At 36.8% G+C, this 26050-nt stretch overlaps 1 long non-coding RNA gene and 1 other non-coding gene across 2 annotated transcripts; one reads left to right on the top strand and one right to left on the bottom strand.

Moving 5' to 3' along the window:
- Positions 1-3846: 3846 nt before the first annotated feature.
- LOC122454222 lies at positions 3847-23366 on the bottom strand. Its single transcript, XR_006273345.1, has 4 exons — positions 23232-23366; positions 9035-9041; positions 5216-5221; positions 3847-3858 (listed from the first exon to the last, which is right to left on the bottom strand). It is a non-coding gene; the product is annotated as an uncharacterized LOC122454222 (long non-coding RNA).
- Positions 19095-19201, top strand: LOC122454704. The gene has a single exon (XR_006273509.1). It is a non-coding gene; the product is annotated as a U6 spliceosomal RNA (small nuclear RNA).
- Positions 23367-26050: the final 2684 nt, after the last annotated feature.

Genomic DNA, 26050 nt, shown 5'->3' with positions numbered 1-26050 from the left:
ACTTTGCTAAAAGGGTTTCTGCTGCATTTATCTGGGAGACTGAAAGTAAGGAAAATCTAGCAAATATCAAGGGACTCTTTCCCCTGCAGAGTTGTAAAGGTAAAGTAAAAGAACCATGTTAAATATATGCTTGTCTTTCTCATAAAACGCTTCATCTTTGAGGAATATTCCGAAGGGAATGGACCACTGTGGGCTGGTCAACCTGGGCTTTATCCATTTCCTCAGCAACTGTCTCATTTTAGATAAAAGGCAGAGGTTTCCTTTAGAAACATAAAGTGTCAGGCATGAACAGGGTTTTTATTATTTATTTTCTGAGCTTCATTATGGTTGATGCCGTCTCATTTTTTCCATTATAAACCCCTTCTTCTTGAGGGGCTGTAACTCCTCCAATAAAAAGAATGGCTTTAGGCAAACACTGGAAGCAGTTGCTCTCAGCTTCGGAGGACCTTTGTTTTTCCAGGTCTTGAAAATAAAAATCCATTAAAATTTTTTTAAATTATAGGAGTGTTAAATTGAAAAAAAAGGAACCCAGGAATTACTGCTTTCATATGTGTCTCTTTACTACCTGAGCTCAGGATTTTTTTTTTTAACAGCAATTTTGCAGGCTCTGATTATATTAACAGGCTATCCTTTATTATCTGAGATAATTCAGTAATGTCCATCTGTCTCCTGTCCACTGGCTTCCTCAGAGATGCTTGCTGGAGACAGTTTGTTGAGTAGTTTGTTCTGAGTCATTTCTCTTTCCCTGATAGATGATCCAGTGTTTCCCAGAAGAAAGCATTCCATTCAGTATGTGGTCAACTTCCTTCAGTGAAACGTTGCAGTGAGTGCTAACCTGAGGGCAGGCTGCTGCCGGGGCGCTTTGTCACTCTGAAGTTGGTGGCACAGTGGAACGCCTTTAACATGTCTCTCCCTGCGTGGCTTCCAGAAACATGCTGATCTGGAGATTATCGTGGAATGCTTAATTATGGGCCAAAGATAAGTGTAGGCTAAAGATAAAGTCCTAAGGACACATTTCAGTCACTAGAAGCCCAAGATCACCCCGTGGCATGAGTGGGACACTGGTTATTCCCCAGTGCGGTGGTCCTTGCCTCAGGATATGTAGCTGACATGCCCAAAGGACATTGGCATCTTTAGCGCATTTTCATTCCTCTTTGCTCTCCAGTCCAGTACTATCTCATAATGAATATTTTAGAAACAAGATTTCCAGAAGTTCATTGCCTCTGGAATATACACACAGACTGTAATATTGGTTTGGCCAACCCAATACATTAAATTTTCTCTGGTTACTTATGTCTAAAGTATAACTGAAAAGTAAGGATATCTCCTTTAAAATGTGCTGCAATTTTCTAGAAACATTACTTTTAGGAAGAAATTAGAGGCAGAATATAAAGCAGTGACAACAAATACAGTGTTGTGAAACATTTTTTTTTTTCATATAGAAAAACAAATTGGATTTCTATGTCACACCTTACTAAGGAAGCTATAGGTAGATTAGAGATCTGTTTCTTAAAATTTAAATATTTTATAACCAAATATAGAAGTGGTTTTCTTATAGAAGATACTAAACACCCAAACCATATTGTCAACATAGTCAAATTTGTATCAAAGAGAAAAAATTCTAAACAATAATAGACCTCATAAATGAAGTTATTTTAAATGCATATAGCCAGGAAGATATTTCTTGTAATATATAAACAAGTTCTACAAATCAACATAAGAAATAAAAAGAACAACTGAAAATATGAAAAGGATGTAATAGGCAGTTCATAGAACAACCAATAAACTTAGGAACTAATGTGATACTTTACAAATAATCAGCGAATGTAAATAAAAGTAAAAGAGATACCATTCTACAACTATTAGGTTGCCAAAAATGGAAATTCTTAAATTACCAAATGTCACTTAGGATGCGGAGAAATGAAAACTTTCATATGCTACTAAGTGAAAAACCACTTGGAGAGATTTTAACATATTTAGTGAGCTGGAGATGTGCATATCTTTCAAAAAGGACAAATTTCACTTCTCAAATTTCACTTGAGAAACTCTTACACCTGTGTGTAAGGAAACGTGTGCATGGGTGTTTATTGAGCACGGCTTATCGTGGTAAGCAACTGGAATAAACCTAACTGTTCACTATTTTTGAAAAAAATGTATTTATGTTGATATTCAGTTTATTTATTGTAACTATTGTAGAGTATTCCACAGTATGACTATACCTCAATTAATTAATTCTCCCAGTTGATTTATCCAGTGGTGAAGGGGAAAGGTGAATAGAATAAAAATCCTAGGAACCACTAGGATTCCTAGGATTCCTAGAATTCTAGGAATCCTAGGAACATCCTAGGAATCCTAGGATGACTAAAATCTTAGTCATCCAGTATTTAAAATGTACCCTCTTCTCAGAAGTCTGTCTAACACATTTTATGACTCTGGCTTAATTTTGCATCTCTTAGTAATTTTCCATTTGTACTTAATCAATTTGCAAGCACTATATCAGTTTGGACTTGGTGATTTATTTATTGCTACGTGTTTTTTTTCAAAGAATAACAGAGCAAAAAAGACCCATTCTTGACTGTTTTTATAATAATGAGGAGACTGGGACCTTGAATATACTCATGCATGTGTGCTTGGTCACCAAACTGAAAACTTTTTTCAAAATAGGATAAAATGTGATTTTTAAAAATATATTGTATGTTTATCATACTTTTCCAAAGTGCTGTGCACATTAAGCATAGTTGACTGGACAACTAGAAGGTCAATTTGAGAAGGAATGGCTTGAGCAGTCGGAATGCAGAAGGCAAGAATAGGAAAAGTTCCAATCAGGCATGATGTCATAGGATTGGGAAAGGGGATAGACATGTGAAGAAAGAAGTCATAGAATGGAACTGTGAGCCGAGGCTTAAGGTATTTTAGGAAAATCAGATGGGAAATATGTAAAGGAGACTTTCTCTACCATGAATCAACTCTGCATTATCTGCCATTCAGTCTGCCTTGGACTAACCATTCATCAAAGTGAGCAGGTGCACCAAGGAGGGGGAGTGCCACAGGTTTCTCTTCATCCTAGCTATATTGCCCTTAACTATGTCACTGCCCCCTTTGACTTCAGTATAGGTTTAGGGGAATATCGCCAGTTTTACTTTAATCTCTATTATTAAACATGTTCTGTCACGATGAGTGACTAAAGTTAAAAGTTTGGTTTGAAGCTGTTGTCAGATATCACATTTGTTTCCATCTCGTAGCTTGAGTGTTTCACTTACAACCAATATAAACATAGCTGATGAGTCTGGCTAGCATTCAACTCACCAACTGACTTGTGTAAATGATCTTTCTGCTCTTTATTTTGAGGAATGGAAGGGCTGAAGGGGCATCATTGTTGGACTAGGCTGAGGGCATCATTTGGTCTTCACCCAGCCTTGCATTCATTAATACATCTCATGTGTTTTGAAAAGTACCTGTGTTCCAGGCAACTGTTCTGGCATTAGAAAGGCATGTTAAAAAGACTCAACCCTGCTCCCTTCCAAGTTTATAATAGCCTAGGGACCAGGCAGACAAGTAAAGAGGCAATCACAACACAATGTATTCAATATTGCTATAGAATGCTTAGTCAGTACTGTCAGTCATGAATCAGGCTATGTGTGATAGTGACACTGACCCAAATGTCTTCTTTCTTCCAGACAGAAGTGATGTTACAGCAAACCAGAAAGTGAAACTTAAAAGTTTTTTAAAAGAAAATCAAAACCTATGATGCACACTAGGCCACAATTATTTACAAACATATACATTTAAACTTTTCTATTTGGATCAAGAATTCTCAAACCATAATTGTCTAATTCCATGTCCTGTCATGTATGCATCCTCCTTGCAACCAAAGGTAATTATGTCTGAGTACATGAACCTAAAATTTGCATTTGGAGTGCCTGAAAGCACTCTTGAAGTGCTGAAGCCACAAAACAAAAAGGAATGAACACAATACCAATGTGGGTTGTTGGGCATAAACACTAAGATCAGAATAGTAACTGAACCAGTAGCTGTAACCAAGATCTGTTGTAATTTGCTACAGTTGATAGAAGTTCACTAATCCTAATTTAATCTTACTGTTTAAAAGAATAGTTCAGAATTTCCTTCAAAATTAGGCCCATGTTATGGATGAGAAGATGAGGTATATTTTTTGGGTCCTGGGAAATGAAAATCTTTTTAATATTGAAATATAAATCCTTCATCCGAGTATATTTTAAATCATCCTCAAATATTTTTCATTTATTTTAAGAGATCAAGGTAAGTATGATTCTGACAAAGTGAGGAAAGGGGTTCAGAGGTGTCCCATGACTTGGCCAAGATTACACAGCTATTTAGTGATATAGTCAGGAAGGAGCCCTAAGATGTTTTTCCAATATGCCCAAAGAAGACTATGTCAGGAAACCTGGGGCCAAGAGTCAGGTCTCTGGGCTATATTCACACCTTCATATCAGTCAGAGACCACTCATGAAAAGAAGACCAACAGCAGGAAATTTGATGTAGAAAATTTAATGCAGAAAGTTAGTTACAGTCTAGAGGAGCTTGAGAGAGCAACTCAGGGAAGTTGAGACAACTCCAAGATGAGCAATTGCAGGAATCCACCGTAACTCACAGGCCTGGAGGGTATTTGGGAGGAGAGATGAGGCCATATGATAGGAATGAGAACCTGGTACAAGGGGACCATTTATGGAGCCTTGAAAAACGGGACTATTGAAGATGCTCCCGGGAGACTGAGCTGGGGGAATACCTTGGATGCTCCCTCTGAAATGGAAAGAAAGAAAGTCTAGGAAATATAGTGGGTGTCTATCCCACTTGGAAAACAACACAGCATGAAGATGAAGAACGGGTCTGAGGAAAATGACAGCACACCTTTTCAGTGGAACATCTATGTGTGGAATCTCAAATGTGTTTTGCATTTTAGGGATGTTTTATTTGAACAAGAGATTCTGTCAATATATTCAAGAAAGTAAGTTTAAAACTCAGTATATTATACCAACTCACTTTTAAGAGGACATTCCACATCTTTAGCATTTCTACATACAAAGTATTTTTGCCCATGTTCACCCTGAGAACACTGAAAATTGTTTCTATTTTGAAATGAAGAAACTGAAGCTCAGCTTAGTGTAATTAAGAAACTTCACCCATAAGACATGACCAGAAGACTCAATAGCCAGGACTAGAAATCTGGGTCTTGGACTTCAAACTTGGGTGCCATCATTCCCAAATTTTGTTCTAAGGCATTGTAGGATGCTATAGAAGATGTACAGGGGCATAATTAAGTATTTTAAAATTTCAAGGGGAACACAGTAATCTGTTTTGGACCCTACATGATTGAACAGTTTGAACACTAGATTGCTATGTCCCATTGGTTTATGTCATATTGTTATGAAGCTAGGTTTTCTGTGATGAAGAGCAAGGACCATGTCAGAATCACCTGAGAACACTAAATGAAGGTAACAGTGTCTCATCAAATTGATTTTAAGGTTTGAGAAGTTGTGCTGCATTCAACAGTCACTGAATTATTGGGAGGTAAGGGCTTACAAGTTATTAGGACCTAACTTCTTAATGAATAGAACTGCTCATGTTTCTTTTGATTGGGGATATATTGTGAAAAACTTGCAGACATTAAGAACAGTGTCATCTGAGAACGTATTCCTGCTCTAGGGACCTCAAAAAGGACCCAAAGCAATAACAGGAAGAAATTGAGATTGTGGCTGGTGGCTGTTGAGGTGGAAAGAACTCACAATACCCTGAACTGTTCTAGAATCCTACACCCTGTGGCCACCACCCTTGTTTGCTTTATTTTGAGGAGTAAACATGGGTTATAGTTGAGTTTAATAATTTGAAAATCAAGGTCATCCTTACAAGAACATGGTGCATATCTTTAGATGGTTCTTAACCTGCCCCTCAGACCAATGAGTATAAAATCTGGAAGATAACTTGCTCGATTATCAAAGTTCCAGAGGCCACATGCAAGACCAGCATGGCACATCATCCTTCACGCCTTCTATCAGTGCCTGCTCTTATCTCAATCTGCCTTTGCCCTGTGCTCACTTGGGAAACTTAATTGTGGCAGTCAGGTTGCCATCTCTTTGTCATTCAGCTGTTAGATTTTTTGCCCTTCCAAAATGTAATTATTGAAACAATTTTGTATCTTGAACACTTCCTCCTTATCTCTGTACAGACCTCTAAAATGTGCCTTATAATGAAGATTGTACCTGACAATAAATTCTCCAAGAAACATAGACATCTTAAAAGATCAAAGAAAATGTGGATTGAAATTTGTAAGTGATGTTATTTTAAACAAAAATGAGTGAAACTGACATCTTATGACATTATAGAGTGTTATGATATTTTGTAATTTGGGAACTAGAGAAACAGAAGATCAAAAGATGGGAGAGAGAAATTTGAAAGAAATGAAGTTCTGTATTCTATAAACTATGAAACAGTTCTCTTATGTATTAAGATAGAACTATAATCAGCATAATTGCAATGAAAATATTCACTTTAAGTTTTAAAAATGTACATTACAGGTGCTGTGACTTCTTAGTGTGCAAAAGTTCTAAGCCCTGGTTATGAAACAAAATCCTAAGTGGAATTTTAAAAAATACTGATGTCAGAGTTCTGTGTACTGAATCTTCAGGGTCAGGGCTCTTGAATTCCTGTTTTTTCTTTAAAAAGAAACAATTGATGTGCAGCTGCTAAGAAAATTATTGAATTAGATACACTCTGGCATAAACTACAGACCAGCAGCATCAATGTCACCCGGGAACTTATTAGAAATGCTCAATGTGTGGAACTACTCTGGACCTACAACATCAGAATCTATAGTTCAAGACTCCCAGTGACTTGTATTCAAGTTGCTAAAACTCTGGTCTACAGGAGACAAAAATCAGACTGTGACTCAGGGGACTTGTACATGGCTCTGTCATGTACCAGATAAAATAAATCATTTATCCTCTTTGTATCTACTTCCCAGCTAAAGAAGCAGATACACCTACCTAACTTACTCCAGGACAGTTGTGACGCTATGAAATGGAATATGGAAAATATGTGGAAGTACTTCAGAAGATTAAGAGTGCACTGTTTGTATAAACTGATGCTCTTATGTGGTCATTAGAACCACAGATTTATAGAGTTACTTGGCTCTTCAATTTATTCCACCTTTATATTTTGAGCCACATCCTTGATTGCTACATGGTTAATCCCCCACTCATATTTTTTTCAGCCACCTACTGAAAATGCCCAAGGGCAGAGTTAATTTTTTTCTCATAATTTTCAAGTCATATGAAAGTGAGAAATACAAGTGAAAATGTAGCTCATTAGAATCCCTAGAGTGCCTGGTAATATGCTATGTTCATTTAATGTAACTCCATATCTGGAACTTTGCAAATTCAGGATTTTAATAAAATCATCTTGGCATTATGAGTCCCATAGTCTCTTTTGTGATTGATAATGTTTGATTCATGATTTCTTGATTTGTGGGTCATCTTCTTGTGATACGCTGCTCTGTGCCATCGGATGAATTTGGTAATGGAGCTCTGTCATTGTGTCTACAGGAGTAAATATTAGAAGAGTAAAATCTATGAATTGTGCCTAGGACCTCTTCTCCAACCTGCTTGGTTCCATCTGTGATGCTTGATGCTCCTTGGGGGTTTCCCAGGTGGTGCTAGGGGTAAAGTAAAGTGAAAGTGAAAATCGTTCAGTCCTGTCCGACTCTTTGCGACCCCATGGACTATACAGTGAAACGCAAGTTCAATCCCTGGGTTAGTAAAATCCTCTGGAGGAGAAAATGGCAACCTACTCCAGTGTTCTTCTCTGGAGAATCCCATGGACAGAGGACCAAGCAGCCTACTGTCCATAGGATCACAAAGAGTTGGACTCGATGCTTCTTGGGGGCCAAACTTTACCCCAGCTCCTTCGGTACCTGCCAACCTCTTCCTACACCCTAGCCTTTTCCTAAACATGCCCTCAACACATCCCTGCAAGATGTCCTTCTAGATGAGGCTGAACACCCCCAAATACAAACCTGAGTTTATCTCTAACTCCATCCTCAGTTTTGACTCCCTAGCCAGCTATAACCCCAAGAGTCTCTTCTGCCTCTGCACTGCTGTCTGTGTGTAAATAAGAGTATCTCTCCTCGTGTACTTGGTATTCTGCAGTATGTTTCTTATAGCTGCTGTGCTGGATGTAAATTCTAATAAAGCTCTTTTTGCCTCTTTCTTCTCTTATACTCTTGATTTTCTTTTTCTTATTTTTGCATTTTCCTCACCTGCAGTTTTATAGTATTTCATTGTTCATGTAACTTCAGCTTATCAATGCTGCTGTTTCTCCTCACTTTCAACTCATTCCCTTCAAGTCTTTTCATTATCCTGGGCTCAGTTACCATCTTTTGCTCTTAGATTTACTGTGTTTCCCTTCGGCTTGATATCTATCTCTAGTGGTAGTGTTAGTCGCTCAGTCGAGTCTGACTCTTTGCAACCCCACAGGCTGTAGCCTGCCAGGGTCCTCTGTCCATGGTTTGTCCAGGCAAGAATACTGGAATGGATTGCCATTCCCTTCTCCAGAGGATCTTCCCAACCCAGGGATCTAACCCAGGTCTCCTGTATCGCAGGCAGGTTCTTTACTGTCTGAGCTACAGGGAAATCCTATCCATCTCCAATTTAAGGCTATATGCTTCCTGGTCTTTGGATAATAAAGTACTTGACCTCACTAATCATATGTTTCTCACCCTTATTTCTTGGATGGTGAGAGGTGGTTGTTTAATTCCAACAAAGGACATTGTCACTGTCAGTAAGTGTTCTTCAATGTAACCAGAAAGTCAATCCTGAGAAAATAAAACCAGTCCAAGTTCCATGACATTTCCTTTGAATATTTCTTGTCAAGAAAGAAGTAGGATCAATGTCAGTTATCTAACAGGACATGGAGAAACTACAAAAATGCTTTTTGTTTATACCTCCTTATGGTCTCTATTACATGGAGGGTACACATATGGCATTTCTAGCAGAGGTTTCACTTATATACTTACAAATTCAGGTTATGGTTTACAAGTCCTACTTTTAGTTGTGCAGCCACAGGCTGTACCAGGGTCTGCTTACGATTCAAATGGTAACAACTTACTGTTTCTATCATTTGAATTTATTTTGTGTTTGCAAAATGTCCTGAGGTCTCTCTGATACATGCTATTTTGTGTCTTCTTAGTGTTTAGAGGGAGTTTAGGGGAATTAGGAAACCTAAGCAGAAATTGAGCTCAGTTCAGTTGCTCAGTTGTGTCCGACTCTTTGCGACCCCATGAATTGCAGCACGCCAGGCCTCCCTGTCCATCACAAACTCCCGGAATCTACCAAACCCATGTCCATCGAGTCGGTGATGCCATCCAGCCACCTCATTCTCTGTTGTCCCCTTCTCCTCCTGCCCCCAATCCCTCCCTGTATCAGAGTCTTTTCCAATGAGTCAGCTCTTTGCATGAGGTGGCCAAAGTATTGGAGTTTTCAGCTTCAGCATCAGTCCTTCCAATGAACACCCAGGACTGATTTCCTTTAGGATGGACTGGTTGGATCTCCTTGCAGTCCAAGGGACTCTCAAGAGTCTTCTCCAACATCACAGTTCAAAAGCATCAATTCTTCAGTGCTCAGCTTTCTTCATAGTCCAACTCTCACATCCATACATGACCACTGGAAAAACCATAGCCTTGACTAGATGGACCTTTGTTGGCAAAGTAATATCTCTGCTTTTTAATATGCTATCTAGGTTGGTCATAACTTTCCTTCCAAGGAGTAAACATCTTTTAATTTCATGGTTGCAATCACCATCTGCAGTGATTTTGGAGCTCCCAAAAATAAAGTCTCACACTGTTTCCACTGTTTCCCCATCTATTTGCCATGAAGTGATGGGACTGGATGCCATGATCTTAGTTTTCTGAATGTTGAGCTTTAAGCCAACTTTTTCACTCTCCTCCTTCACTTTCATCAAGAGGCTCTTTAGTTCTTCTTCACTTTCTGCCATAAGGGTGGTGTTGTCTGCATATATGAGGTTATTGATATTTCTCCCAGCAATCTTGATTCCAGCTTGTGCTTCTTCCAGCCGAGTTTCTCATGATGTACTCTGCATATAAGTTAAATAAGCAGGATGAAAATATACAGCCTTGACGTACTCCTTTTCCTATTTGATTTTCCAATTACTGAAAGTTTTAAGATAAATGAAATTAAGATAAATAAATAAAAGGCAGGTCTATGTTCTAGAATTCTGTGTGACTTTGGTCACTTGCATTTGGGCTTTATTTAAAGAATGAGTAGTTTTGTGCATAGTCCCAGAAATATTTAAATGCTAAAAATGTGCCAGCTTGTCATGTTATAAAATTCTTACTGTTTATGAGAACACTGCAGTCCATCTTTTGTGTATAGGGATTCTTTCTTGCAATGGTGGCCCACTCCAGTGTTCTTGCCTGGAGAATCTCAGAGACGGAGGAGCCTGTTAGGCTGCTGTCTATGGGGTCGGACATGACTGAAGCAACTTAGCAGCAGCAGGAGCATTCTTTCTTGCACTGTGTTTTCCTTCTTTGCTGGACTATATTGTTGTAGTTCATCTCAATAATCTTTGTCTCCTGTATTTACACTCTAGTATAGTCCCCTCTCATGTTAAATAGAGGTTATTTGTGTAAACTCTAGAATATTGTGGGAACATTGCAATATAACTGCTGAAGTTAGGTGATAAAAGACATTGGGACTTCCTTTTGCTTTCTTATATGACTTGCTTTGGAGAAAGTCAGCTGCCATGTCATAAGGACACTCAAGAAGTCCTATGGAGAAGCCCATGTGTCAAAAACCAGAGCCTTCCTGCCAAGAATCAGTGAGAAACTGAGGCCTCTTGTCAGTAAGCATAAGAGTGAGCCATCTTGGAAGCTGATCCTCCAGCCCCAGGTGAGTGTTCAGGTGACCATGGCCCTGGCTGACTAATTAAACTGCAAACTCACAAGAGAACCTGAGCCAAAACCACTCAGTGAAGCCACCCTAATTTCTAACCCACAGAAAGTATAAGAAAATAAATGTCTGTTGTTTTAAGTGGCCTAATGGTGACTGCAGCTATGAAATTAAAAGATGCTTGCTCCTTGGAAGAAAAGCTATGACCAACCTAGACAGCATATTAAAAAGCAGAGACATTACGTTGCCAAAAAAGGTCTGCCTAGTCAAGGCTATGGTTTTTCCAGTGGTCATAATATGGATGTGAGAGTTGGACTATTAAGAAAGCTGAGCGCCGAAGAGTTGATGCTTTTGAACTGTGGTGTTGGAGAAGACTCTTGAGAGTCCCTTGGACTGCATGGAGATCAAACCATTCAATCCTAAAGGAAATAAATCCTGAATATTCATTGAAAAGACTGATGCTGAAGCAGAAACTCTGATACTTTGGTCACCTGATGTGAAGAACTGACTTATTGAAAAGACCCTGATGCTGGGAAAGATTGAAGGAGGGAGGAGAAGGGGACGACAGAGCATGAGACGGTTGGATGGCGTCACTGATGGACATGAGTTTGAGTAAGCTCCGGGAGTTGGTGATGGACAGGGAAGCCTGGTGTGCTGCAGTCCCTGGGGTTGCAAAGAGTTGGACTTGTCTGAGTGACTGAGCTGAACTGAACTGAATTTTAAAGTAATTTGGAAGATTGTATTAATAATATATGACTAATGTGTGAATGCTCTATCATCATGGAAAGATCACTGATTTGAATACTAAAGAAATATAATGACCAAATCTATGCTAAATATGTAAGGAGTGCTCATGTTTAGTTTATTTATATTTTTAGGCATCTCAAATAAATTTTCCATCATTTTATGTTTGAAGATAATGTAAGTTAAAAATAGAGTGACAATATTACAACATTGAATACAGGAGAAATGTTTAAGTCATAAATACAGAGATTTATTTGAAGAGTTTAAGTAACAATAGAAGTAGTAATTCTATCTCTAAATGACTAGAAATTAATAATTTCTAGGATTGGAAATTTTTGAGATATATTAAAGAAACTAGAGTAACATAATTAAATGCCACTTGCCAATATTTTCCAGTTCTGTGTAAAGTTAACTGAACATATAAAACATATTTTCTCCTGCTGCTGACTTTTTATTGTCCTGAGTCTGTAGTAAATGTAAGTCTGCTATGCTTAAGGGTATAATTTTGTGCAGGAAACCACAATAAGGTCTGGGAATAATTGCTGCAAAGACTAAGATTAAAAGATAATGTTAGCAAAAATCTTTGACATTTCTATCAAAGTCTGTTCTCTAGAAGAAAAATGCTTGTTATTTTTTAAGTGATGAGGTCAATATTAGAGGAAATGCTATAGATTTCATTTTGTTGTGTAGTCAAGCAAACTTCTATAGGTAGAAAGTTTAGAGTAGTAAATCTTTTTTCTGCTAAACTATTTAATTTTAAAGTGAAGTAGCCATATCTATGAGAGAAAGCATTTAAACATTTTAGTTTTCTTAAGTTTTAAATAATTCAACATGTCCACCAGAACTCCTATGAAATCAGTCTCCCTTAATAACCTCATTTCATTCTTCATGATGACATTATGGGAAGTAACAAAAATTTGGATCAAATGGTTTGTTGTTATTATGGGAACACTCTGATAGTTCTTTGGGATGCCACATAGTGGCTATAAGATCAGCCTTGGGATGGTTTTCATGATCCTAGATCTCACTATATTGAGGCCCATGGGGGTCAAGAGATGGCATATAAAGTCTAAGAGTTCCTGTATCCTTTTGGATTTTATTTTGAAGTGCTGAAGTTGATGTGAGGATTTTTGTAATGTACCTGAAAAGGGCATGCGGTCATCATTTTCAACTCAACTTTGTGCTGGATATCTTTGAGGAATTATGCCATGATCTGTCTCTCATCTGCATCTTCAGTCCAGTGTTACCCCCTCGGTAAAAGGTTAGAAAGCTGAAAAAGTACTTTTCCTACACCTCTGTGCAGAACTTGCACCTCTCATCCTACAAACCCTATCCTGGGACAGTTCACAAAAACACCATTGTCAGATTTATCTGGAGGCCTTACTAGAGAGACCCCAGGTAAGCAAGTCCCAAGGACAGGCTTCTATGGCTAGTTCCTTATAAGAAAACGGATCCTGAATATGGCAAACCATGTTAATGTGAGAGAAATAAGAGTGCAGAGAGTCTGATTTCACATGAAAACAAGGCATCATTCTTTCCCCCTAAGTGTTTATTGGTCATATTACAGACGTGCAGCTCATACCACATGCAGAGAAGACATTTTAAGACTTATTTTAAGGAGACCTTTCAAGTCCTTGAACTGATACAGACATTAATGGTAAATAAGAATGAAGACTATTAAGGCAATTTTTTTTGGTTTACTTTTCCAGAGGAGCCCTCAGCTTTTACTGTGAAATTATTACTAGATAGATATTATGCTGTTCACATGCAAAGTCAATGAGAAAGCTCCAGATCATTGGGAGGCTTTGATCTCTGTGGTTTTTATTCCAATTTATGAATTCGTAGCTTTTGGAATACGACTGAAATTAAATGATGTCTTGATCAACATCTTGAAAATTCACTTTTCTTTTTCGGAATTTGTACATAAAAATGCTAATTTTGAACAGGGTAACAGCAAACAGTAACTTCAGCTGGTTGAAATTCAAAGCTCTGTTTTCCACAGACACATAAAATTAGTTGAGAGTAGCCAACATTCTGGCCTGTACTCCAGTCTGGGTGTGCTCTGTCGGCTTCTGTTACTACATCCCGTCTGCAAACCAGGTGCACAAAACATCACAAAGAAGTCTGGTTGCTGGTAATTAATGGAGTTATTTGGTGAATGAAAGTCAAAGCAGTAGCAGTATATTTTGCTAGAGAGTGTTAGAAAAGTTTTCCTGAGCTAGCAGAATGATGGCAAATGGCAGCTTCTAATCTCAGTGAACTAGGATATTCTGACGCTCATTAAAGTTCAATGTTTAATCATCAACTCTTGCTTAAAGAAGAGAGGAGGGAAAAAAGATCTTTATGGAGTGGATAAAATGTTCCCTATAAAGCAAATAAGGCAAAGCTACTCATTGTGATGAACTGTGAAAATAATGGCTCACTAAATATTGTACTGTGCTTAAGGACTAAATTTAAGGCTATTTCACATTTCCCCTCTCAAAAATGTGTGCCCTCCGGATCAGCTTAACTCACTTTTCTATATGAGTACAGTCATGACTTGCAAGATGTTTAATGATGGAAATGTGACTGTTTACTCAGAAAAAATGGAAAGAAGTGTTGTGAGTCATAGATAATAGATAGTCTTATGGTTTATGATGAGTAATCATGAATATATTTTTCTTTCATAAAAAGGAAAAAGTGCTATAAGTTAATGAGAATTTTGGAAGATTTATAGACCATTGTTTATATGTAGTTTTTCTATGCCTTTTAAAATAATGACTGTCAAAGAAAATTGAGGGATAATAATTCCATTAATTAAAGAAAGTTATCCTGTGTATTAGTCGCTCAGTCATGTTTGACTTTTTGTGACCCCATGGACTATAGCCCCCCAGACTCCTCTATCTGTGGAATTCTCCAGGTAAGAATACTGGAGTGGGTTGCCATTGCCTTCCCCTATTTGCATCCAAAGTCAAATTACTGAATAGGAAATAAAAGCCAAAGCAAAATAATAAAAAATCATCTTCCTTATTAGAAAACTCTCATCCTTTTCTATGTGTCATAGCTGTTTGGAGAAGAATCATTTAATAAATAAGTGACTATCAGTAACTACTAGGTCTTCAACACTGAATCAGACTAAGCTACTATGCTTTGTAACAGAATCATCTGGGCAGTTTGTAAATGCAGATGATTCTAGGTCACCATAATCTTTTTGCTAATCCAGTTTGATGTTCATTGTTCTCAGGGAGTTATTCTAGAGAAGACACTCAAGTCTTTATGCAGAGGTGAAGGAGATTACTATAATATATAGCGTAGGAGACTGGATATTTGTACCAAAAAGAAAAACAAGTAATTGGCAATAACTTGTAGTTAGTTATCCTCTAACTATACATATTATCTTTTATATTTTTTGCAGTGGAGCAGTAAATAGATGATTAAAATTCAGTCAGTCAGTAAAAAGTAGTATATCACTTGCCTAGACAGTGATATTCAGTCTTTTCTTGGTGGCAGGACCCTTTTGAATCTGATGGTTATTTTAAACTTGGGCAAAAATAATATATTTTAACTCACTGTATAATTAAATAAAAAAGAATCAAGTTATGTATCTTCAAATCATAATACATATAATCAGAATAGTAGAAAAACATACTAATATATATGTCTTCTTAGAGAAAGTGGAGGAATAGTTCTTTGGTTTCACTGATGGATGATAACTGAAGCCAAAAATATGGAAGAAATCATCCATGGGAAGTATATAGAACACAAAAAAGAACTGAACAAAAGGAAAACTGAAATATACAAACAATTAGGAGATAGTAAAGGAATAGGAACCCATGAAGGCAAATAAGAAGGAAGAGACAAGAGGAAGGAGAAATGCCAAGGGAGTATTAGCGATGGAAGGATATATTGTCAAGGACAGACTGAACAATATTATTAAGTATTGTTGGGATCAGGTAAGACAAAGGAGGCAACCCTATATTTTAAAAGGAACAGAAGTAAAGTCCGCAGGACTTGAGGTAATGGATCTATGAGTATAGGCCTTGATGTTTTCTTATATGGATTTAGAAGTTCTCTTGGATAGTAACGGAGCTCAGTATGGAAAATGTGACTGATTCAGAAGCTCTCTGTCCCACGGGAATGAGGTTCTGTATGGTATAGATTAGTTCTGATATGCAGGTTCAAGGCTAGATGTGCCACAAACATGGTCTCAGATTTAAGAATGCTCATCATTTAAAATGTCTACTAAAAGGATATGCTATGTAAAATTTGTCATAAATAGAAGTATTAATATTTAGAATTATTTTGTAAGTTATCAGGTGATCTTGAATAATGACATAATTTAGAAATGTTTCAAGGTCTAAAAATCTAAGGAAGTGGCTGTTAATACTGGCTGCACATTACAATAACGGGAGTAGTAAAAAACAATTCGTGGCAACAACCTAGTCCAGTTGAATTTTTAAAACCCTTTAAAACTTCCCGCCCTGACATGTAAAACATCTTGGAAGTCATCGTTCCTGACCTTACAACAAGAAAAAATCTGGATAGGCTAAAAATCAATGATTTTGCTGAACCTGTTAGAAGGCTAAGTAATTCCAGCTGAGTTATTTCAAATCCTAAAAGATGATGCTGTTAAAGTGCTGCACTCAACATGCCTACAAATTTGGAAAACTCAGCAGTGGCTGGGACTGGGAATGGTCACTTTTCATTCCAATCCCAAAGAAGGTCAATGTCAAAGAACATTCAAACTACCGCACAATTGCACTAATTTCACATATTAGCAAAGTAATGCTCAAAATTTTCCAAGCCAGGGTTCAACAGTATATGAACTGAAAACTTTCAGGTATTCAAACTGGGTTTAGAAAAGGCAGAGGAGCCAGAGATCAAGTTGTCAACACCTGTTGGATCATCAAAAAAGCAAGAGAATTCCAGAAAAACATCTGATTCATTGACTACACTAAAGCCTTTGACTGTGTGGATCACAGCAAACTGTGAAAAATTCTTCAAGAGATGGGAATACCAGACCACCTTACCTGCCTCCTGAGAAATCTGTATGCAGGTTAAGAAGCAACAATTAGAAACAGACATGGAACAAGGATTTGTTCCAAATTGAGAAAGAGTACATCAAGGCTGTATATTGTCACCCTGCTTATTTAATGTATATGCAGAGGACATCATGTGAAATGCCAGGCTGGTTGAGGCAGAAGCAGGAATCAAAATTGCCAGGAGAAATATCAATAACCTCAGATATGCAGATGACACTGCTCTTATGGCAGAAAGTGAAGAAGAACTAAAGAGCCTCTTAATGAAAGTGAAAGAGGAGAGTGAAAAAGCTGGCTTAAAGTTCAACATTCAAAAAACTAAGATTATGGCATCTGGTCCCATCATTCATAGCAAATAGATGGGGAAACAATGGAAACAGTGAGACACTTTATTTTTTTGGGGGGGGGTTTCCAAAATCACAGAGAATGGTGACTGCAGCCACAAAATTAAAAGATGCTTGGTCCTTGGAAGAAAAACTGTGACAAACTTAGCATGTTAAAAAGCAGAGACATTATTTTGGCAACAAAGATCCATCTAGTCAAAGCTGTGGTTTTTCTAGTAGACATGTATGGATGTGAGAGCTGGACCATAATGAAGGCTGAGCACCAAAGAATTGATGCTTTTAACTGTGGTGTTGGAGAAGACTCTTGAGAGTCCCTTGGACTACAAGGAAATCAAATCAGTCAATTCTAAAGGAAATCAGTTCTGAATATTCATTGGAAGGACCATACTGAAGCTGAAGCTCCAATACTTTGACCACCTGATGCGAAGAACTGACTCATTGGAAAAGACCCTGATGCTGGGAATGATTGAAGCCAGGAGAAGGGGATGACAGAGGATGAGATCGTTGGATGAGATCACTGACTCAAAGGATGTGAGTTTGAGCAAACTTTAGGAATTGGTGAAGGACAGGGAAACCTGGCGTGCTGCAGTCCATGGGATCACAAAGAGTCGGACACAGCTGAGCAACTGAACAACAATTAGAAGATTGGAGTTACAGGGAAATTCACTTGCCCTGTATCTGGAAAAAGAAATGGATCCAGAGATTTACAGTCAAACAGAATAACCCAAAAAATATATATGTAGGTGTATGCTATTCAAAATGCAAAAAACCAAAAGCAAAGAGAACATCCTGAGAGATGTCAGAAGTAATAAACCACCTTAAATATAGAGAAGCAGGATAAAAATTATAGAAGACCTCTTATCACAAGCTGTGCAAGCAAGAAGAAAGTGGGATAAAATATTTAAAATGTTAAGAAACTCATCAACCTAGAATTCTATAATCAGTAAAATTATCCTTCATCAATGAAGGAAACATGAAAGCCCCTTCAGTGTCTCAAATTTGCAGCCAAGTTTGAGAACAACTGATTTAGGTAAATTTGTTTAGATGGCAAGAATATATGGAAGTATTCTTATAAAAATTTTTAACTTAAATTTGTCCACAGTGTTCCCTCTACTACTGGCCTTGTGAACTCAGTATTTTTTTTTTCCATTCCCCTCCCTTTTAGGAGCAACCTACCTAGCAGAAAGAGAGAGAAAGAGGAGGTAGAAAACCAGGCTGATCAAGACTTAAAGAATTTCTCTTTATTTTTTTTTTCTTTCTCTCACATTTCCTCCCTTCCTTTCTTTGTCCTTTTCTTCCTTCCTTCCTTTATTGGAAACTAGTATGAAAGTAGTAGCTATATATAAGGAATGCTTACGGGCAGGAAAAGGAGTTTCTAAATTAGTGTCGCTGTGAAGTACTTGAAGTCTCCTACATGCAAACTTTCAAGTTGCAGACTTTCAAAGATGCAAATGTTCATTCACATGTCCAATCAAGTAAGTTACTTCTATTTGAGGAGGCACTGTTAACTTTTGAGGCATGGGACCTGAACATAGAATGGTACACAAAGATTGTAGCAGCCATTTGGAATGCAATCCTGTGGTACCATGTTATCTATGATGAGAAAAAAACGATACCCAGTGATACCTAGGCATCACTGGACTGTCTTTTCAAGATGTTAGATAAAATTGAATCCAGCAGGGAACCAGAATCTCTGCCATTAATATAGGCGTGAGTGAAACTGCAGCTTGCCCCACATCTCCTATTGTGTGGTATCCTTCAGCTCCACCTTCTCCCACTGCCTCTCTCTACTCCAGTCAGTAACTCTTCCTGCCAGTTCACTTAATGCCAGCCCCTATATGCCAGCTTTATGCAGTACTGTACTACTGTACTTTTCAAGATAGTACACTGTAAGATTAAAAATGTTTTCTTTATTTTTTATTTTTCATGTATTTGTGAATAGTACTGTAAACCTCTTACAGTAAAGTACTATATAGCTGATTATATTTGTGTTGGGTACCTAGGCTAGCTTTTCTGGACCTACAAATGCACACTCAGAATGGAACTCATTTGTGCTCACTTTGGCAGCACATGTACTAAAATTGGAATGATGTAGAAAAGATTAGCATGGCCCTTAGACAAGGATAACATGCAAATTTATGAAGCATTCTATATTTTTAAAAACTTTTACACAGCAAAAAAACTATAAACAACATGAAAAGATAATGCTCAGAATGGGATAAAATAATAGCAAATGAAACAATTGACAAAGGATTAATCTCCAAAATATATAAGCAGCTCAATACCAGAAAAACAAACGACCCAATCAAAAAGTGGGCAGAAGATCTAAACAGACACTTCTCCAAAGAAGATACACAGATGGCTAACAAACACATGAAAAATACTCATCATTGGTCATTATTCAGTTCAGTTCAGTTCAGTCGCTCAGTCGTGTCCGACTCTTTGCAACCCCATGAATCGCAGCACGCCGGGCCTCCCTGTCCATCACAAACTCCCGGAGTTTACTCAAACTCATGCCCATCGAGTCGGTGATGCCATCCAGCCATCTCATCCTCTGTCGTCCCCTTCTCCTCCTGCCCCCAACCCCTCCCAGCATCAGGGTCTTTTCCAATGAGTCAACTCTTCTCATGAGGTGGCCAAAGTATTGAAATTTCAGCTTCAGCATCAGTCCTTCCAATGAACACCCAGGACTTATCTTCAGGATGGACTGGTTGGTCATTATTACAGAAATGCAAATTAAAACGACAATGAGGTATCACCTCACACCAGTCAGTATGGCCATCATCAAAAAATCTACAAACAAATATTGGAGAGGGTGCGGAGAAAAAGGGACCCTCTTGCACTCTTGGTGGGAATGTAAGTTGATACAGCCACTATGGAAGACAGTATGGAGATTCCTTAAAAAACTGTAAATAAAATTACCATATGACCCAGCAATCCCACTACTGGGCATAAACCCTGAGGAAACCATAATTGAAAAAGACACATATACCTGAGTTTTCATTGCAGCACTATTTACAATAGTGAGAACATAGAAGTAATGTGGATGTCCATTGACAGATGAATGGATAAAGAAGTTGAGGTACATATAGCATCATTCAGCTATAAAAAGAAATGTATTTGAGTCAATTCTAAGGAGGCAGATGAACCTAGAGCCTATTACACAGAGTGAAGTAAGTCAGAAAGAGAAAAACAAATATTGTATATGAATGCACATATATGGAATCTAGAAAGATGGTACTGATGAACCTAATTGCAGGGCAACAAAGGAGATTCAGACACAGAGAAGAGACTTGTGGACCCAGAGGGGGAAGGAGAGGGTGGAATGAATTGAGAAAATAGCATTGAAGCATACACTTTACCATAGGTAAAATAGACAGCCAGTGGGAATTTGCTGTATGATGCAGGGAGCTCAAACCCAGTGCTCTGACAACTTGGAGAGGTGGAATGTGGTAGGAGGTGGGAGGGAGGTATAAGACAGATGGACCATATGTATACCTATGACTGATTCATGTTGATGTATGGCAGAAACCAACACAATATTGTAAATTAATTATCCTCTAATTAAGAATAAATATATTTCAAAAAATAGAACTCATTCATATTTAGGGGCACTTACTCTATATCCACTTAATGGTATTCAAATGATTTAAGACATAAGTTGAGGTGTTATTTAGTTGCTAAGTCATGTCTGGCTCTTCTGCACCCTCTTGGACTATAGTCTGCCAGGCTCCTCTGTCCATGGGATTTCCCAGGCAAGAATACTGGAGGGTGTTGCTATTTTCCTCTCCAGATCTTCCTGACCCAGGGATTGAATGTGTATTTCCTGTTTGGCAGGCAGATTCTTTACCACTGAGCCACCCAGGAAGCCCATTAAATTGAGTTACCTTTTACTTATTGCTCTGTGTCCTATCTCTGTTGTAACACTGGACTAGCAGGTTATGGCTCAATAATCTTTTAGTCAAGATATATCCCACAGTAATTCTCACAAGATTTTCTCCTAGTTTGTTGAAACTATCACATGCTTATTAAGATTGCTATAATTGTACAGTTGATATGGATGAAAATTTTGAGTATAGACTGTGATAGGATGTTCAGGGATGTCTCTACTTGTTTTTACAAGGACATAGTAAAAACATTTCTTGGAAGTAGCTGCTTCACACAACTTAATATATCATTTGCACCGTATTTATTGCCATAATAATTTGACCACAGGAATGTCAACAGATTACTCAAAATATTTCTAGAAAAATCGGACAGTTTTGAAAAAATTATTTGTCTCACAAGATGGATTATACTATCATTTTATCTTTATCCAGTTGTACAAATTTATCTGAAAGCTAAAAATACGCCTTGAACTTCAAAGGGTCAAAAAAATAGAAGAATTTCAGCAACCAGTCAAGCACAGTTTCTTTTTCTCTTTTATTCTTTATGACTTAACTTTTTTTCCAGTGGAGAGTTTGTAGGATTATGGAATACACTGGGCTTACCTTCAGAATTTTAAACTTACATGGTCTTCTATTTGCTCTTTTTGTGGGAGGGACTGGAGAGACAAAAAGACTGAGCTCTTTCTTGGTGATAAAGCTTTCTGTCTGGCTTTTTATCTTAACCATAGAAAACAGAAGTCCTAAAGATACCAAGCTAGAGCAGGCTGAAGAACTGGATCTCTTAGCAGGAGTGGTGCAGTGCTAGAGTGTCGTATTGTCGTCATTGAGCCTTAACCCAGATGGAACTTTTTTTCTCATCACTCAGTATTATCTCTGAACATGATTTATTGAGATAAATTAAGTTGGAGGAATCTGGGAAGTCTGGCCATATGCTCACTCCCTCTGCATATGTGTGTATTTAGTTGCTCAGATGGGTCTGACTCTGCAACCCTTTTGGACTGTAGCCCACCAGGCTCTTCTGTCCATGGGATTTTCAGGAAAGAATACTGGAGCGGTTGCCATTTTCTTCGCCAGGGGATCTTCCTGACTCAGAGATTGAACCTATATCTCCTGTGTCTCCTGCGTTGCAGGTGGGTCTTTACCCGTTGAGCCATCTAGGATTAAATCATATATTGAGAGAACAACTAAATCTTCTAAAATGCATAGACACACATACACTCATAATCTTATTTAATCTTTAAAAACTGTTAAGTTATATAATTAATATAAACTAAAGAATATATGTGTGAAATAGGTTAATTACATAGAATAATAATAAAGTGCTCAAGTATGAAATCAGAGTCAGTGAAGGCTCATGTATTCCTCTCCTATCACAAAACCTTGCTACAACCACTATCCTGAATATTATCTTTACCTTGCCATTAAATATAGTTTTTCTACTATGTATGAATCCCTAAACCACTTGAGCTTTATAAAAAATAATGTTATCATATATTGTCTTCTAGGATTTGTTTATTCTGTCAGTATTGTATTTCTACAATTTTTGTGACTTTATGTGTAGCTGTAAATTCATTCTATAGTGTTCAACCAACTGAGTATGGCATAATATACTCATTCAACTGTTGATGCTGAGGGGCATTTCAGTTTCTGCTGTTTTGCAATTATAATTAATATTGTTTCTCTGAGATTCTTGTATATATTTTCTGGAATATATATATATATGTATTCTGGTACTTAGGTGCAAACATTTTTTTCTGGGAGAAAAATGTTTTGAGACTAAAACATTCCACTTTAGAAGGTAGTGCCTATTATTTTTCAAAAATGTCATAGCAGTTTGCTTTCCCATAGGTAATATACATGAGTTCCTGTTGATACATCCTCATTACACTCTAATACTTAATAATATTTGGCTTCTTAATTTTTGACAATTTAGTGGATATAAAAAGATGTCTCACTGTAGTCTAATTTTAAATGTATGTGATTATTACTGAGGATGTGCACTTTCTTTTTTAGTATTTATTTATATTCACTATTTTGGGGAATGTCTTATTTTTGATGATTTTTTATTGGCCATTTTATCAATTTATAGTCTTTTGTATATTATGACTATACTATTTCTTTGTTAGTTTTATGCTGCAAGTAACTTGTCTCAATTTCACTCAGTATTTTTTTTTACTTTATTTCTTTTGATTAACAGAAATTATTAATCTTAGGGTGATCAACCTACTTTCTTTGTTAGAATTTTTTCCTTGTATCTAATTTAATAAATATTTTCCTACATCAAGGTCATGGGTATTCTACTATGAAAGTGAAGGGAAAGACACTCAGTTGTGTCCAACTCTTTGCGGCCCTATGGACTATACAGTTCATGGAATTCTCCAGGCCAGAATACTCAAGTGGGTAGCCTTTCCCTTCTCCAGGAGATCTTCCCAGCCCAAGGATCGAACCCAGGTCTCCTGCATTGCAGGAGGATTCTTTACCTGCTGAGCCACAAAGGAAGCCCATTCTACTATGGTTTCTTTAAATTTTAAAGTTTTCCTTTCACATTAGTCTTTAACCCACTAGAAATTAACTTTATATTATAAAGAGCAGAAAGTAAGAATTAAATTTTACTTTCTTATATTTTCTTATCTTCAGTGGTCCTAGCTATAAATTTTTAAGGGCTCAACCTTTTCTCGTGGAGTTATAATCCACTTCTGTCATTTGTCTCATATTTTCATATCCTTATATCTAGGTGTCTGTTTCTATCCTCTCAATTTATTTATGCTAATCATTTTGTTTATTTTATGCCAATACCACACTGACTTAATTATATACAGTTTTGAAATAAACATTGCTATTTCACATACTATATTCTTATCCTTCTTTAGCAATACTTTGATTAGTTTTGGTTCACACAAACTTCAAATCAGCTTGTCAAATTACTTGTAAAATTCTATTACAAAATAGACAAATCCAAAAGTCAATTTAAGAAGTAACATCTTTAAATCATTGAGAATTCTTATCCAAAAAAAAAAAATGGTTGTCACAGCATTTCTGATCCAAAATGTTTATATTGTTGGTTTACATGAAATTGTTGACTTTAAATTGTGTTTAGTGGAGTGGAATTGATTCAGATATTAAAAACCTATACTAAAAATTCAAGGAGGAAATAATGTCAATTTTACACAAACTCTTCTAGAACACAGAAGAGGTGTGAGAGCACTTCTTGATTCATCTTATGAAGTCAGAATTACTTTTTGAACAAAACAAAGGCATTACAAGGAAAGAAAACTGTAGACTGATATTTCTCATGATCACAGATGTGAAAATCCTCCACAACATTTCAAATTAAATTCAACAACTTAAAAATATTACAACACCAAGATTGAGTGGGATTTATCCTGGGAATGCAAGGCTGGTTCAACATTCAAAATCAATGTTATCAATAAATACATCAGCAACTAAAGAAGAAAATCCATATGATTGTATTTATACAGAAAAAATATTTTACAAAAGTCAACATCTGTTTGTGTTGAAATTCTTAATAAACTGGGAATAATTTATTGTTTTAAACCCAATAGAGAAAGCATCAACCCAGAAAATATGGCTAACATGATACTTAATTGTGAAAGACTGAATTAGTTCCAAGATTGGGAAACAGGAAAGTATGCTTACTCTCACCATCACTCTTATTTAACATCATATTGGAGGTCCTAATTAGTGCAACAAGGCAAATAAAGAAGGAAGTAAATTAAAAAAAAAAAATACCTACAAAATGGAGAGAAAGTAATAGAGCACTTAGCTGTTCACAGATGACATTATTGTTTTTGAAGAAGCTACAAAGAATCAACAGTAGGTTGTTAGAATTAAAATGTGAATTTAGCAAGGCACCAGATACAAAGTCAAAATACAAAAATCAATTGTACCAAATGTACTAATAATGAACAATTTGAAATTGAACTGAAAACTTATTTTTCTTTGTACACGATGTTATTAAGAAGTTTGGTTGGAATTTGGTGTGAATTTTCATAGACCCCCAAAGAAAATCACTTATTTATTGAGTTGGACTTCTCATGTTTCAATATACCCTTAGTCTTATTTCAAATCTCTGATGATACAGTGACAACTCAACAATTAAGTAACACAGATTGACAAGAACTATTATTTTCAACAATAGATCAGAAACCACTATGGTTGAATTCCAATAAATTGTGGATAGAAAAAGCTTGTGGCCTGTGTTATGGCATCTCATCACCCCCAAAGCATATTCTTAATAAGTTATGAGGAAGGGACAGAGAATGGAATATTTCCTGAATAGGACTGTTGAAGGCGACAGTTGAAGAGACCTTTATATGTCTTGGAACCCAACATGCCACTATGCATTTCATTAAAATGGTCTGTCTTTCTGATTTGCTTATAGGGTGAACCTATTATGCAAGTAATACATAGATATGATCTGGATATGGTTCAGTTTTTGCTTACTTTTAACTTAACTGTTAAATTTTCTTCAAATCACTGACTTGAAACATGGTGAGTTCCTGTCTCCATAATATAGATTTTTCAGTTTGTGTTTTGGAAAGTGCATCATGCAATATGGCATCGTCATGTTTGTCACCTGCTAAGCTGGTATTTCTCCTAAGTTACATTGTTGACACATGTACCATTAAATGTGTTTCCACTAGTCATATAAGGGACTGAATTTGTTTTCTTGGCCACAGGTCTTCAAGGCCCTCAACAGAGGAAATAATTATTTTCAGGCCTCCACAGTGAGCTAAATAAAAAACATCTGGTATTTCTATATCCACTGTTAAAACAGAGAGGTAACAACAGTAAGACCTACCTGTTTTCTGATTAAATAGTTATTTTCAAATGCCATTACATATTTTATACTGATATGGTTGTGATTTTTCTTAAATATTTCCCTATATACATTTTTTCACTTGTTCATTCATTCTTCAAATATGTGAGTACTAAGTGTCAAACCACTGAATCAAGATACAGAAATAATTGTGTAGGAAGTACTGTAAAGCAAAACAAAATCGTATAGAATTATTTATAAGAACTAATCAATCCAGAGGCAATGAGGTCTTCAAACCCAGAAACAATGAAAACTCAGATTAGTTCTTTATAGCTATAAG

The sequence above is a fragment of the Cervus canadensis genome, chromosome 16, assembly GCF_019320065.1.
Source record: "Cervus canadensis isolate Bull #8, Minnesota chromosome 16, ASM1932006v1, whole genome shotgun sequence".
NCBI lineage: Eukaryota > Metazoa > Chordata > Mammalia > Artiodactyla > Cervidae > Cervus > Cervus canadensis.
The sequence above is the reverse complement of the archived record's forward strand: the minus strand, read 5'-3'. Positions and strand labels throughout refer to the sequence as shown.